Source organism: Lagopus leucura, unplaced genomic scaffold (assembly GCF_019238085.1).
Source record: "Lagopus leucura isolate 7727_CA_CO unplaced genomic scaffold, USGS_WTPT01 Super-Scaffold_1, whole genome shotgun sequence".
NCBI lineage: Eukaryota > Metazoa > Chordata > Aves > Galliformes > Phasianidae > Lagopus > Lagopus leucura.
This window is the reverse complement of record NW_024962250.1, coordinates 4,934,867-4,948,666: the sequence shown is the minus strand read 5'-3', so window position 1 is coordinate 4,948,666 and position 13,800 is coordinate 4,934,867.

Here is a 13,800-nt window from a genome sequence, read left to right as displayed (position 1 = left end):
GTTTGGGGTTTTTTTGCCTGCAGAGTTCCCTCCTGCTCTGCATTCCCATTCCCCTATCCACTCTCCATCAGGCATGCTCAGCTGTGCTGTTCCCAGGGCATCTCCTGCCTCTGCAGTCTCTCCCTGTCAGCATTCCAACAACCTCACGCCCATGATAGAGAAGGCCCAGGCTGCCAGGACAGAGAGAGCAAAAGAGCCATGGATGCAGGTGCCCCAAGGTCCTCCGAGCTGCTCAATTTCTTTCTGTCCTGCTGCAGATCCTCAGGGTTTTTCCCTATTCCCCCACCAGCACAGGTCCTATGTATATCCATCAGGGAGCCAAGTACTTTTGCTTTCCTAAAGAAGACATAATTTTGTACGTTTATAACTAATTTCTTCAAACATGTGCTTTCAGAATATAGAGGTGCTTGTGTTGCCTGTGTTTTATTTGGATTTCAGAAAAATTTTTGCTTTGGATTTGATGCAACTGTTGAAGCCTTACTTCACTAATAATTTCCTCTCCTTCCTAATACTGTGGGCTCCATGCATCCTCTCCTCTCTTCTCCTTTCCACTCCTTTAGTAGTGATGCATTTAATTAATAGTGAATGCACATCGAATTTTTCTGGGCAACTGTACGACAGCCACATTAACACCAGATGAGCACCAAACAGTTTATTGTTATTACAGTGAATACTGAGTGAATTAAGAATGACTGATCAGACGTTTATTGTGACTCAACTAAATATATGCATTTTCAATAACAGGATTTTTCAGAAGAAGAAAGAAAAATGCTGGCAGAAGAGAAGTTTCAAATACATTTGCCTCTTTTCTGTTGTTTTAAAAAAGAACTAATTAGCCAAATTGCGTGGCTAGAATTTGAAAGAAATGAAAGTATTCACTCCATTGAGTACTGCTGTTCTAACCCAAGGTGACACCTACAGAAATAACTTGGAAGTGTCACTTGACGATCAATCAATTCCTTATGGTTGCAAACAGTTAAAAAAAAAAAAAACAACCAAAAAAAAAAAACTATAGCACTGAAGGTATTAATAAAACTAATAGGGCATTTAAAATCGTGCTGAAAGGCAGTGCTGCATTCGGTCGGCAGAAAGGCAGGGGCAGAATTCTGTGCCCGATGTTCCCCACACCACTGCCTGCAGCAAAGAGAGCGGAGTGTCGGCGCTTCCCTAGCGCGGAGTGCCCCATGTTTGCCTGGGAACAAAAAGGCAGGAACCCTTATTGAAAAGATTATCTTCCCCATCAATAATCCTCCTCTAAGAGTTCTTTATTAGTAAACCCCACGGCAAAACCTGACATATTTACAGCTTGCAGTAAACTTTATGTATCTGCAACGATATTAATAATAAAGAGCCAGTGACCACAGCAAATCATTCTGGCCTTCAAAATGATCAAGTGAAAGCTTAATTGTACTGAAAAGAGAGAGCCCTGACAAGTTCGAAATCCTTCCCGCACACCCTTGCCGAAAAAAGAGAACTTTACCGAGATGAAAAAAGTGTGCCGGAGGATTGGAAACATAAGAATACATATTTAAAAAAAAAAAAAAAGAAAACCAGCCTGATATCACAGGCTGAGCTGAGACAGAAACCTGATCTTTTACATGGAATGGGCAACATTTGGGTCTGTTTTATGTGAATTGCTCCAAGCTGTTTTGGTTGGAAATGCATAGATTTTAAGGTAAGGCGTACCATATAGGCAGCGCAGGTCATACCCATTTTTGGAACGCTTTTCTCATTACTTTCCAGCTGACAAAGGTAGGGTCCAAACTTTTCTTTCTTTGCTGAGTAACGTCTTTGCTTTAGCACCGAGCTGGGTTTGGAAGCAAGGCGCTCGTGTCTGCTGCCTGATTGCACTTTTCAGCACTCTCTCATTCCTTTTCTGCTCCCCACCCTTGTTACAATTACCTCATTTCAGTCACCAACCTGCAGAAATTTTTACTTTGGTTGCTTCTTCCTACATCCCCTAAGAAATATTGTTTTCCGATGATTCTGCAGACTTGTCTCTGGTGGGGAAATTGTGAAAAATTGTGCTGTTTAGAATAGTATTTTGAAAGGGATAAAGCCAGAGAGCTCCAATGGGTTTTATTTGCCTTTCACTTTAAATAGAACAGTCAAGTGGGCTTTGTTTCTTATTAGACAGTATTTATGCATTCTTATTATGATTTCTTTGCCTAAAAAAAAAAAAAAAGAAGAACAATACCTTTCCATTTTGCCAGTCAAAAATATCTCATTGTCTTTATTTTACATAACAAAATCGTTTGCGAGATTTTCATACTGACTGAAAAAGAGAAATGTGCATGGTTGGAATAAGGCAGTAATAATGTAAGGCAACTGGAAATGCCCAGTACGGTATAAGTGTTTTTTTATAAGAATTGTAACATTTTCTGGGATGTTTTCTAACGAATCTGTTGCTGCTACACAAGCCATCAAACTTAGTTCTGTTCTTACTGTCTTAATGATTTAACACTTTGATTTTGGCAGCGCCGTCTTTCTTACAGATGCGTGCTGAAACAAGGGAGGGAAATATCGTCTTTTATTTTTGAGTGGCTGATACGTCCCATTTGTTGATTCAGACATTACCACTGAAAAACATAACAAGAAAACTATAAAACACTGTTTAATGTGTTACATATTAGTGCTGTGTTTACTTGCCACATTTTGGCCAATAGTTACGTAGCCTTTTAAAATTAAAATTAAATGTCTGGACCATGATGTTGTAATTACATGCAGAGCTCATTCTCACTGCAGAATGGCTCTGCTTTATTCTGCTCTGATAACCACCGACTGATCTCTTTGCTGCACGTTCATTTATTTTTTGTTTTCTGAGTGCCCTCTAACAGCAGCTTCTGTTTGTGTGCAAGTGTGTATATGGACAAACAAAAGCGTGCTGCTCTGCCCCATGTATATACTCGCAGAGAAAGCTCCCTGGGCACCAGGTACAGCTCAGTTTTACAATGAGGACAAGACCGCTGCGGGACCTTCCCCATTAACTCCCTGCCTTGGAGCTGTGCTGGTTCACAACTGGGGCTCGTGAGCTCGGCACACTGACTCTCTGTCTGTCCCTTCGATTTTTTATCTGTTTTAAATCCTTCTTTTTTCAGTGTTTCGAGCACGAGGTCGGATCTGATTTGTTTTCCTGTGCTGTGCTGTTGTTTTTCACAAGCCCTGTTTTCACTAAATCCATTTTGCTGCTCCACAACTTAGGTTTAAATGCAGGTTTGTGGCAGGGCTGCTGCCGAGTAGTTTTTGGCCCTCTTCTCTCTCCTTAAAAATTGACAGAGATTTCACATTAAGGAGAAGGGAATCCTTTTGTTTGAAAGAAAAAGTAATACCCACAGCACAGATCTGCCGTCTGCTGCCCCCGAGAAACTGCTGGATGAGGCTTAAGGAAAAGAATCAGCTATTTGTGCCCTGTGATTCTCTTTAATTTATTTTTATTGTCTATTATTATGCAGAGATGTATCTGTGTATAAATAGATTGTGCTACTTGCTTTCCAATGTAACTCTGCTAATTGAATCAACCTCAAAAAAAAAAGAAATATTTTCTTGTCACGTCTTCAGCTTAACAGCATCAAACTTGGAATTAAATACTGTTATAATTTCATCACACTCAGAAAACTCATGTTTTAAAAACAGTGCCATTCTCTAAACTTATCCTGATTTTTCTGTAGACCGAGATTTCTAATAATTTTGAATGGCCTGTTTGGTGATTTTCAGAAACAGTATCTCTGTAAACACAGCTTTTGGTGCATACACACACACACACATATATATATGTATTCTAAAGATAAGTTATAAACTGCACCAAGCTGGCAGCCGGCAGGAAGATTATTTGTGGAGAGAGTACTTCGGCCTAGGGGCATAGTGGGCTCTTAATAATAAGCAAAGGGGGAAAAATTACTGTTTTCTTTAAATTAAGAATCATGCAGGATTGTTTTAATGAATATCTAGAGTTGCAAGAGTGACTTGCAGGCTTGAGTTTGCTCCTGCTCTAAAAAATTTCCTTTGTGCCTTTCACTGGAAGATCAAAAGGAGCCAATTAACTTTCCTATGAGGTAGACAATCCCATAGCTGGAAATATCCTTTCTCATTGTCTGGCCGGCACAGCCCAGCCTTTTCTCTGCAGCCCACTCTCCCTAGAAGAAGACAGCCATTTTCTGCCTCATCAGGGAGGGGACAGGGATGTCCCTGCAGGTCTGGGGTCCTCAGGGCTGGCTGCTCTTCTGCGCCAAGATGAAACCCCCAAGAGTCTGTGACCCTGCCAAGCTGCGGGTGCTGGGGACAGTTCTGGGATATTGCTCCAATGCTACAGTCCTGTCCTCGTGGATCTTCTCTGAGAGGAGGAACATTCGGTTTGGGAATAACAAGAAGAAAAGGGAGCAAGGTGGATAGCAAGAAATGCAGGACACCTCAGGCCACCCCAGCTTTGGAGGTGTAAGGTGCTCCTCACCACTTAGAGGAGAACATAACCCACATCTGTATGCGGGGAGTGAGTACATTTCTCCACACTCCCTGTCCCAAATGGAGCCCATTGAAGCTTATGGAGTCCCATGTGGGGAAAGGGCTGGGACACAACTGTCTGTGGCCATGCTGCAAGTCTGTCTGAGGAGTAAGAGGATGCATGCCATGAGCACTGCCCCAAAAATCTGTGATAGACAGCAGCAAGTTCATGGGCAGGAAAGATGGGGCAAGGGTAGGAGAAAGAAAGCATGAAAAGACTTTCAGCTGTAGCCTCTGAAGTTCTTTTTGCAAGTCATTAAAAAAAAAAAAGCATGCACACACACAAAAATATGCAGATCCTCACCCTCAAACCCTGCTCTTTTTAATTTGTGCTGCAGAGGATTTGTCCTGCTCCCCAAGGCTGCCTTGCTGGGGGGGTTAAGCTGGGAACAGCTGCACTGCTGCTGGGCGGGGGAACAGAGCCCGGGGATCTCAACACCACAGTTACCCTGCTGTCACCCTGCCATCACCCCGTGCTGCTGGCTGAGGGGACAGCCCGGCTGCTCCCTGGCCCCCATTTTCAGGAGCACCAGCTGCACTAATAAATACAAATGGCTGAGTGATACCACCTCCCCTGGGGGCAGGGGGGAGAGAGGCTTTTTGGAGCTCTGCAGTTGTGTTTAAGCGGAGTCGCCATTTTGTCTTGGCTGTGTCAGATGGCATGGAGGCAACTCTGAGAGTGCCCACGTGCTGCTGTGGGGATTGGGGCTGTGATGCCAACCTGCCTGGCCAGACTACAGTGCCTGCAGCCGAGTTTTGCACAGCTGAGCAGCCCTTTTCCACCACAGGATTGGCTAATGGTTCCTCAGAGCTTTCAGAACAGGTTTTCCTGATCGTGTCACCAGCGAGTGAAATTCAGAGCCTCTCCCCTGACTTCCATCCCCCACATTTTCTTGCCAGATCTCTGTGGAAGGGAAGGAGAGTTAGCAATATTCACAGATCCCAGTCATTAGGCCTTTCCTGCGTAATTTCTAAAATGCACTAAGAGAAAGGGGTGAGAGGAGGGGGAATAAAGAAAAACTCCTTTATTGTGCTGAAGCTCATAAATTCACTGCAGGATGATTTATAGCAGCAGAGCGTAGCACCTAACTCAAGTCAATGCAAGAGGTTAATATGAAAGGTTAAGGAACTCGGTTCTGGCTGATTTATGGCTGGTCTGTCGGCTTTTATCCTGACCACAGCTCTGCAACTGTAGCCTGGGACTCTACAAAGCACAAGAGGGGGTGGCGGTGTTAAAAAAAATAATGTGTATTTAGACATTATCCCTGCCTATAAAATAAAGACCCCAAAACACTTAAATGACCGAGGAGCTTTCGTATCACCATATGCCACTGCAAAAGCCAAGTGCCTCCGCTTCTTTACTCACAGGCTCTGAGACCAGCAGGGACGGCTGCGGCCACTTGGCTTCCTGTATTACACGGGCAATAGGGCTTCCCCAGAAGCTGGGCTGGAGCACGTCCTGCAGAACGCCACCAAGCGTGCCCGAGAGTCTTCAAACTCCACGACACCCCTCTTTCCCTGACAGGCAGCGCTGCTGTCAGAGGCTACAGAAGGATACCTCGCTCCAAGGGTGTATTTGTTTAGCTCCAGTTTCCAGCCTTTGCAGCTTAGGATGCATTTTTGCTTGCAGGATGGAGAAACCCCGTGTGCGTAGACATTTCTGTTTGCAAGTATCTGCAGCTGGTGATCCCCAGTGTTAGTCTCCAACGGAATCATTCTCTGCACAGCTGCCCACTCTTAAGATTTCCTTGCTGATCCCACCTTGCCAGCACTTCCACTGCCAGACAGACAGAGCTGGGTGTAATGTGTGGTCTTACTGAGGGTTGTGCAACATCTGTCCCCAGAAATACACAGTGCTCTACTAGTGTCGCCTATGCATTAAAATCCATGAATAAATTCATTTCTAAGGAATTCTGTTTTAATCCTATATTATACAAGCTTTCAATCTAGAAGTGTTAAAACAGATATCATCAAGGAATTCTAGTTGCCAGTTTGAATGTAAGTTGACTTTGTCAAGCAGGCCTGTATTGGCGTTTGGAAAAGACAAGCATTTATCTTACAGGGCTAGATCCTGTGAAGCCATGCACAGGCAAGAGACTTCTGACGATGCAATTTGCCATAGCCTCTGCAGTGTTTAATCCATGACCAATATCAGACTACCCAGCCTGTAGCTCCCTGAATCTTCTTTCAGACCCAGACTTGGTATTGTTTATTCTTGGAGTCTTGTGGATTTATCCTAGATTTACCTCTGTAACTGAGAGCCTTGCCCGGGCAATTTGGAGCAGCTCTGAGTGACTGTATGCGCTGAAGAAGGGACATAGCAAGGATACTTTCACCATAACATTTAACAGTAATGATCCAAACCCACAAGAAATTCCTGTGCCTGAAAGTCTATTACTTTGTTAGAGAAAATCGGGTTTGCCCTTAGATTTTTTTTTTTTTTGGAAAAGCGTCTGTCTGTCAGCAGTCTGGGAGGTTAGATGTATCAGTGCTCCAGCCCAGCATCAGCCAAGCTATTTTCTCATTCAAGGATGAAAAGGGATTGAGGCCACCCTCATGCAGTGCAGCACAAGGGGACATCAGCTGCCCCTGCCAAGCCGCAGTGTCCTCACAGGGACTTCTGCAGCCTATGGCCGTGGTGGTCTTCACTCATGCTGCTCACCACATGCCATTGCTGAGCTGCTCCTCCAGCACAGCACAAAGGATGCTCACGTGCCAACACAGAGGGGACGGTGTAGCCGCCTGTTTGCAGATGCTCTGTGTGCCAAGGAAATGCTCCCAGTCAAAAATAGCCAGTGGGTTCACACGCGTTGACTAAACAAGGCACAAAGCTTTTAACCCTGCCTGAAACCCAAATCTCCTGAAGATCTCTGATCAGCGAGAAAGGTACCATTATGTGCTAGGAAGAGGCACCGTTTGTTTTTTAGCTGTGTAACTAAGCTTCTTGTTTTCACTTGATTTTCCTTATGGTCAATTATGGTTGAATGAGCTCAGATTTTAATATCAGTGTGTTTATGCTACTAGTCGCTATTCCTGCTGCTTCTGGAGAATGGGGAAGATTGGCTTATGGCCCATATGAGCACAGGCTGAGAGGGAGACAGACAGACAGAGAGGAAAGAAAGTTAACTTTGGCTGCAGACTACACTTTATCCAGTTTTCTAAGAACAAGTAATGGGCATATTCCTGCTCTTGGCTCTCCAGGCATTTGAATAATCCCCAAAGTGCTCAAGATGTACAAATACCTTTGAGAACTCTTGTGTTAGGGTGGAGTACAGAGTGACTTAACTGAGTTATTCTAATCTGGGAAGGTGGGCATTCATATAAAGAACTGGACATTTTGTACACAACTAGTAACGTGCTTAAACTTTTGCTATGGAGTGTTTCAAGCACAAAAAGATTGAGTCTCTCTCTCCTCCTGCCTTTCCTATCACCACTTGACATCAGTGATTATGGACCTTGGCAGAAAAACTAAATCACAGATAAAAAAAGTAATATAAACAGAAAGTCTAATCCTGCTGCCAGTGAGCTGAACAGCAAAACTTTTATTGACTTTAGTGCAAGCCAGACTAGGCCCATGCATACAAAAATTAGGACAAGTCACTGTCTATACTGTGTGAGCCAACATGATGTGGGCTTGGGAGGCCAGAGAGAATATTTCTCATTGGAAACACACCCACCCAAATGTTTGAAATACTGCAGTTTCACATGAACTAAGTGAAGGACACAATTCCCAAAACTCAACTTTCCTCACAGACCTGGGAGTATGTTTCCTGGACAAAAATGATATATATATGTATATATCTTTTTAGCAGGTTGAAAAACAAACTTAATGTGCCTATAGTAGTTGCACTTATGTGCATTTGTACTTACACTGGAAAGATGGGCTAAAGAAATGAGTTTTTTGAACACTTGTCAAGACAGTTGGCATGTTCTTCCAACTTTGAGCTCAGATACTTCTTTAGACATCACTAATTTAATACCACAAGCAGCCTCTGTTGTAGAAAACCAGTGTAGTGTTTTACTTCCTAACCAGAGCTGTACAAATGACTACAAAGACATTGGATTGTTCCATAAGGGGCCAACAACCAGGGCAGGACACAAAGAGGTGGATCCGGATAGCAATGGTTCTGTGTTTAGCTTTGCTGGAGATACTTTCTTCCAGTGGTCTAATTCAATTTCCAGATAAATTTAGTGACAGTAGTTCCCCATATCTGCAACAGAGTGTAGGGACGCAATCTTGCAGTTCCAATCAAAATCACCCTTTTTTCTTTGCTACTGTCATTAGCTAGGGATCTCAAAAAAGGACAGCCTAAAAGGATTCACTTAGTGAGCTCAGGCAGCCCCTGCTAGCGAAACAAGCAGTGCTTGGCAGGCTGACAGCTGCTGTGTAGATGTGCAGAGGATGTCAGGGTTAGAAATCCAAGGGGACACCAACAAATTGTCCCCACTACTTCTGGCAATAGGATTTTTGGGCACTGCCTCAGCCTACCAGCCTCACGCCCCTAGTAACCCAATAGGGCTGATTGTGTGGAGAGGAGATAGACGTCAGGCAAGGGCTAGAATTTCACTTTATCCTCAACTCTACAAGGAAGCAAACCCTGGTTCCTGTGATATCTGTGAGGTCTCTGTTCATCTGTGCAACTCAGTGATCTCATCCTCACTGCCTGTCCCAGGGTAAAATATATTTATGAATTTAAGGTGACTGAAGGTTTTTAAAACAAATCTCTTCTTATCCCTCAAGAAATATATATATAAAAAAAAATCATATCTCAGTTTTCTGTTTTGTTTAAATGGCATCACACTACTTCATTGCCCTCGTGGAAATATCACCCAAGAGCTGCCTCAAATATAAGCTAGAAGAGAGCTGAGAGTTGAAATAAATCATACCAGTCATCCAGAGTGAACTGTTATTCCCATTCTCCTTATAAAAAGAATATTAACCTAGTAAAAAAAATAATAGTAATATAGAATAAAATGCTGAGTTTCTTGGAACTGGCTGTCAGTCCATTGGGTCAATTTAAGGTTTTTAAAGAATATATTTCCTTCATCCTGCTTGAGGCCTTGAAGAGGAACTACTATGCCTCTTCCAGTATTTTGCAGTGCTGTGTGCTGTATAAAAAAAGGACTCAGGTGGACATATCCCTGAGCACTCACTTCTTGTCCAGGCCTGCTGAGAGTCTTGCTGATTCTGTGTTGGAATATAACCAACCTAAGCCCATGCAGCCCTCCTTCTGAACAGCACTGTCCTTTTAAAACATCATTGGATTTCCTCTCTTCTGAATTGAAAGAAAAGGTGTGGAGTCAAATGCCTTGTATAAATCACCATGATGTATTTGGGGCCGTGTTGATTTGTACAGGTTAAAAAAAAGCCTGGGTATTCAGTGTGCTGAGCCTGCTGTAGGGAATTCTGCAGGGAAGGAGGATGGGAAATAGGTAACAGGTAAAAAGATGGAACTTAACCACTCCAAATACAACAGGCTCACATTTCAGACCCACGTGACCCCAGACTGATGTGTTTCTTAAAATGAGTCCAAAAGTTCCAAAAGCTGTTCACTGAGAGGATCACTCCTGCTGACTGCAGATACATGTTCCGTTAACGCTGTTGTGCTGTAATAATGAACAGCCTTGCCCTTCAGGCCTATAGTCTGCCCAACTATGTTTCTGTTGAAGAGAGGAAAGAAATGGAAGGACCATGTTTAGGTGTAAAACTGGTGTTACCATCATTGAAACCACTCACCTGCACTGAAATCAATAGAGCAAGCACAACTTGAAGGAAAAGTCCTGGTGCATTTTCTAATCCTTCTGTGGCTGCAAATACAGTTTTGACATAATTGGCAAGGAGACAAGAGCTTTTTTATCACTGTGCCTGGTATCAAGCCTTGATATTTGTTTCATGCTACTGAAATGAACAGTGGCTCACTGGAAGATACCACAAACATGTGTAACATATTTTTGGCCCACTGTGATCTGGTTGTCTATTTTTTTTTTTTCTTTTGGCTGCTTGTTATCAAGACAGAATTCAATTCCAAGAAGTTCATTCCACATTGCAGCCAATGCAGAAGTCCATTCCAACTTCCATGGCATGGAAATTTCAGAGAGTCACAAATTGCACCAAATCCTTCTTAGAAGCAGCAGCCCTCATTCCTAATAAGGTGCTTGAACACCATTTGTCTTTTACACTGAAATACAAGAATTAATGTGAATTAATGAATTAATATATTAATAGATCCCTTCACTTCTGGAAGTCATGACCGTAGTGTCTGGTTTATGAGGTACGACTTGCCCCATGCACCTCATGTCCTAAGCCAAATAGCATAAAAGAGGTTGAATCTACAGAGTGGTTTTCTCCATACACCTTGTTGATTTTAGACCAGAGTTGCACGTGAATTTAAGAGTGAGATTGGCCTGCACTCCAGAAGGGATTGGATCACTCCTGTGCCATCATAGCAGAAGCGGATGGCAATAACCCAGCGTTCTTGGTCCAGGGCACAGAATCTTTCTGATTTTCCTGCTGAAAAGTGGGGAAATATGAAGATCATGTTTATGTAGTCAGAGACCATAGAAATCCCATAAGAGAACACAGATGAGCCAGTGAACCTCTGGGGACCAGTGCTGTTTGGGCTAAAGGAGGGTGTGCTGGCCCTGAAAATTCAGCGTAACATCGCAAGAACAGAATGGAGAATCTCTGGACCTGCCTGGGATCTAAGGAGAGGACAGAATCTGGGCAATCCTGCTCTGGTAGCAACATATGAAAAAGCTGAAGTGCAACCATACTTTCAGCACAAGTGATGAAAGTTGAGATGTGCCTTGCAGAAAGGGCAATCTCAGACTTTTCTGCTGTATTTAAATCTGGTTACTCTTTAAGCCCATTTGCTTCTCCTGGTGTGTCACAAACAGATGAGCTTCACATGCTCTGAATGTGAAGGTCTCCAAGATCAGCCCCAGTGCCCTTTGCAGGCAAGTGCTCAATGTACAGATGGGACACATCTCTCATTAGTTAGCAACCTGGCTATGTAGTGTTGCTGCCCTCAGCACATTTTTTTAACTACATCTGAATCAAGTCAAATTCAAAGGTTGCTACTTCTGGGTAAGCAATCAGAAGTTTAAATCACATCTGGGTAAATATTCACCACTGTATGAGGGTTTAAGCTGCTCTCAGCAGAGTCAAGAGTCATCTCTTGCAGTATGCACTCTGGCTGGGAAATGTTCTGTCACATCTGGATGTTCCACCACCTATCCATGGGGTTTCTTCCTTTCTCAGTGGAATGCATGGACTTTGAGCTGGTGAAAGTGAAGGACTGGTGGCTTCACAGATAAGCAGGTGCTCTGAGAGGTTCAGATAGTTCTGCCATTTACCTCAGACATAACTGACTCTACCCCTAGTGTTCTGGCCTTGTGTTACGTGGCCAAGATTCAATCTGTAACTTCCAGACTGCTGTCTCAACCTCAAGCCCCCAGAATTCTCAGTCCCAATGTGGAACTTTGCTTGACACAAGTACAGCTCCCTGGGGTGCTGTTCAAATGTGCCAGGGATGAAGGACATAATGAGAACCCACGGCAGGACATCTGCTGTTTAAGCCAGGACTGGAGCCTAGGCCTTGGCAGATGTCTAGGAGAATCTTGCCCAAGTGTGCTTGTTTTCCTCCTTTCTTTTTCCAAGTGTTTGTTTCCCAGTTTGCACTAAATTTTATTGAAAACATCAGGCTAATAGCAATGGGGAGAGTGGTTGAGTAGATTTTGCCTCTTTTTCCCTTTTCTTTCTGGAATGCAGCCATCAAAATAAACATTAAATACAAAATCCTGGGGCTTGAGTTATTACTTGTGAGGGTGCTGGGAGGGAAATTTATAGCAACATTACTGTGTTTTGCTAGAAATCTCTTAATGCACCAAAGTGGAGAGGTGTGTGTGTTTTTTATTAAAATGTTACACTCTATAAATCTGAGCAGCAGGGAGGACACAGGTGGCCCTGGGGCTCAGCTGAGTGGACTGTCACTGCTGATGGGAAGTTCTGGCTGTCCATCCAAGCATCGGTGCAGCCACAGTTCCTGGGATGCAGTGGCTGTGGAGGCACTGCTTTTGTTTCATAGACATTATCATTTTTGCTGTTGGTTGTGCTTCTTTTTTTTCCCATCCTTCTGGTCTGTAAGCCACCAGAATGCAACAGTTCATAGCAAGTCATTGTTCCTGCTTTGGAGGTGGGTTCGCTGGTGGTGTCACTCAGGCTTTCCCTCCCCAGGCCTTTTTAGTTCCCTCTTTAGATGATGGGGAGACTTCATGGGTGGATGATCCCTAAGAGCTGATGGTGGCTGCTGACGGACAGAAGTCACTCATTCCCTGTGGCTGAGTGAGATTTCTGGCTATGCAGTTCGGAGGTCAGCTGCACATAACCAAGGTTTCTGACTCAGCAGTCTAAACCAGTGTCCAGCCATCCGTCTGAACTGCTGCAGCTTTCTCAGTCTCTAGGAGAAGTTCTGGACCTGGGGAAATCCCAGCCTTCTGTGTTCCTGCGAGTCTCAGTGCTCTTACACCCAAAACTCACCTGTGAGAACAGTTGATGCTGTTTGCTCATGGGACAAAGCTGGCAGAGACCAGCAGGACTCTGGAAGATTTTCCCAGCAGACAGCAAACTCTGTGGCTCTGTGTGGGTTTGAGCGATTGCTTGCCTGAGCTTCACTTTCCCTGCCTCAAAACGAGGGCATGAGATTTTCCAGTAACTGTCATCCCCACGCAATGTACATCCAGGCAATCTCACTGCCTGCCTCACTGCCAGCAACATTTACTGGGTGCTTTCCGTAAGAAAGAGAAATCCTGAAGCATCCTGTGGAGAGGATCTGAGAGCCTTGCGGATCCACATCCCCCCATTCAGCACAGTACTGGCACTATCAGCACTGATTGGATTTTTTTTTTTTTTTTTTTTTTTTTTTTTTTTTTTTGTGGGAGCTCAAAAATAAAACAAAACAAAAAACCAGAAAAGCAGCGTTCCTGGAAGGCTTAAAAAAATAAGCAAGCAAACGAGTAACAGAAAAGTGAAGGTCGTAGCTTTGGTCAGAAGGCTCCAGGAGCGGCAGCGAGCCTCGCTAGGAACCCGTCTTGGGACGGGATGGGGAAGGGGGCGGCAGCTGGGCAGCAGAGTGTCCCGAGAGGAGCCGAGAGGAGAAGTCGAGCACGTTATTTCCAAACGCCCTTTGCGTCCTGGCGCTGCTCCTCTCCCTTGTCGGGACATTCTTGGACGGGGCTTTTCGACGCCTCTCCTGACCTCCTTCCCACGCAAAAAAAAAAAAAAAAAAAAAAAAAAAAAAAAAA